Genomic DNA, 2,942 nt, shown 5'->3' with positions numbered 1-2,942 from the left:
CTGCATCCGCGCCCAGAATCTGAAATTGATCGTCCTGCCACACCGCCTCATCGCGGTATAAGGTCGTTCCATCCTGAATGGCCGGTGCGCAGACTCAATTGCGACTTTGAGGCTGTCAGCGGCCACCCGGCAACCTTCCAGAGAACAGGATTCTGGGTTTCTCAAAGCTGTAATGGGAGGTATGATGGCGACGCCCGCTTGACTCCTACCGGGGGCGGCCATGTTTAAAGCTGTGCCGTACAACGGATGATTACGCCCCTTCTTTGCCCGACCAAAAGATAAGGCTATTTTAGGACAAGAAGAAGCAAGTGTCCCTGGACCCCTAAACAGAGATGTCGTCTCTGCTCTTAACTCAGCATCCCAGATGCCAAAACCTCCTGTGACTAACATGGCGGCGCCCAGACATCAATGCTGAGCTTTCTTTGTTTCCAGCAGCCTGATAAGATGGCCGCGAACATTTTTACCGCTTCTTACGTGCAATGGGTGCAGCCTCTCCTAGGAGGAGTTCCCCTATGGCAATGTGAAACTTTTTCTGAGCCAGCTCTGGGAGTTACAGAGCAGCGAAGAGACTCGCTCTTCTTTTAGGGAGACAGAGACAGCCTAAGGAGGGGGCGTGACTTCACGGAAAGGGCGGAGCCACAAGGAAAGGGCGGGGCTGCCGCAGTGGGAAGAGATCTGAGTTCTTAGTGCATAATGGAAAGGAAATGTTGAAAGCAAGATTTTTTCCTAAGGAAGCTTGCCCGATAAGCCGACCTGAGGGAAGAATATGAGTGCAAGAAGTTTATTTGATAGGTAGGGGATGGAGAAGTGAGACGGGAGCGATGGGAACGACTATAGAGTGCGTCGGTGAGCCGATTAGCTCGATGATCAATGAGGGCTCTGTCAGCTTGGGAACTCTGGGGGATTGTGTAGAAACAACTTCCAAATTGTCACAACCCCCAGGCCGATGAAGCTGACATAAGTCTACACCATCTCTCTTCCCCATTGTTTTAGAGCCACTCCAGAGGTGTTAAAGCTCCAGCACTTCCAGCCTGCCTCATGGGAAGGTCTTAGGCTGAGTCTATAGGTGCCTGCAGTAAGAAGCCAGCGGTCTGCATATGATTGCCCAGGGGTAGTGGCTGGGTACCAACAGCATTCACTACAGGCCTGCCTTGGATGCCGCCTAACGCAGTGCTCTGCATATCACAGGTATTGGAACATCTCTAGAAAAGATTGCCTTGTCTTATGAAAATGGCTTTTTAAAAAAATCCTAATTCCAACTGGTTATCCTAGCAACTGATACAATAACTGACCTCCAAAATGTTTCCCAATGATTCCTACCTCCTACTATTCACACTCTTATGGAGTTCCCTCCCACATTGTACCAGGGTTGGACTGTGAGACTAATAGAATATAGTATCAGTGATAGATGTCACTGCTGAGATTAAATATAATAATAAAAGGCACATTGACTTCTGTCTTAAAGGCTGCTGCCCCCACTTTGAGAGAAGTTAGTTGCCATGTCATGAGGATACCGAGACAGCCTATGGAGAGGCCCATGTAGCAAGGAACTAAGCCCTCCACCCAATAGCCTGGGAGGAGCTGGGGCCTTCCTATAACCAAGTGGGTCACCCTTGGAAGCACATCTCCCAGCCCCAGTCAAACCTTGAGATGACTGCAGCCCCTGCCAATTATTTGACTGCAACTGCATGAGAGACTCAGTCACAAGCACTCAGCTATAGCAGCTCCTGTATTCCTGACCCTCAGAAAGTATGTGAGATACTAAATTCTTGTTGTTTTAAGCTTCTGAGTTTAGGGTAATTTGCTATGCGTCAACAGATAACTTCAATGCTGTGTTAAATGCTACAGTTGACATTTCTTATTCTTTCTTTTTTTTTTCTTGAGATGGAGTTTCACTCTTGTTGCCCAGGCTGGAGTGCATTGGTGCAATTTCGGCTCACCGCAACCTCTGCCTCCTGGGTTCAAGCGATTCTCCTGCCTCAGACTCCTGAGTAGCTGGGATTACAGGTATGCGCCACCACGCCTGGCTAATTTTGTATTTTTAGTAGAGACGGGGTTTCTGAATTCTTTAAATACAGTTTCTAAACTTGTGAGATAATTCTGTCAGAGGGAGATTATTACCAGTTTCCTCTTTTTCCTTGTGATGGAAAAATTAAAAGCCTATGGCACTGCTAGATTTTTAAAATTTAACAAAGATGTCAAGGGTCCTTGCTTCATTTGATTTAACATTAATATAAGTGGTTTATATGACAACACTTTGAAGTGACTATAGTAATTAATTTAAAATCACCATTTAGGATGCGCATGGTGGCTCACACCTGTAATTCCAGCACTTTGAGTGTTGTAACCAAGTGAGTTATAGAGAAACGCCACACTCTGAGACTAATTCAGGAGTCCTTTTATTGCCAGCGACCGAAACATGGCTAGAGCTCAAAATTCTCTCAGTCCCGAAGAGGGGGCTAGATTTCTTTTTATACCGTGGTCTAAATAGGGGAGGGGGAGTATAGCTGAAGCAATTTTTACAGAAGCAGAACAAGCAAACAAATTTAAAAAGATTAACTGCTTACAGTTACAGAAAAGTAAACAGTTCCAGGTGCAGGGGCTCAAACTATCACAAAGAGATAATGCAGAGGCTTTGGGTACCATCCCCCGAGCGCGTCCCCAGGAACTGCTGGTTCAGCTTGTCTCAATATCTCATCAGTAAGCACATTCCTGGATGAGCTTGGAGTCAGCTTGCACTAGTTATGTCCTTAAGGGATGGGGGGATAAGGGGGATGCAAGTGAAGAAACAAAAATGGGGTCTGTCCAGCTCTCTCGGCTAAGAGAGACAATCAGGTTAAAACAAGGTAGAGTATCACATTCCCCGCTCATGTTTTGGGGAATCAAATCATTGATTCCTCGGTTATAACGAGGGGGTTATATTGGGTCCTAAGATACATAAG

At 46.4% G+C, this 2,942-nt stretch overlaps 1 long non-coding RNA gene across 1 annotated transcript; it reads left to right on the top strand.

Annotated features, from left to right (window-relative positions):
• Positions 1–71: 71 nt before the first annotated feature.
• Positions 72–2,541, top strand: LOC126942155 (uncharacterized). Its single transcript, XR_007721507.1, has 3 exons — positions 72–179; positions 994–1,188; positions 1,885–2,541. It is a non-coding gene; the product is annotated as an uncharacterized LOC126942155 (long non-coding RNA).
• Positions 2,542–2,942: the final 401 nt, after the last annotated feature.

This window comes from Macaca thibetana, chromosome 19 (assembly GCF_024542745.1).
Source record: "Macaca thibetana thibetana isolate TM-01 chromosome 19, ASM2454274v1, whole genome shotgun sequence".
In the NCBI taxonomy this organism is placed as follows: domain Eukaryota; kingdom Metazoa; phylum Chordata; class Mammalia; order Primates; family Cercopithecidae; genus Macaca; species Macaca thibetana.
This window is presented reverse-complemented; position numbering and strand designations above follow the sequence as displayed.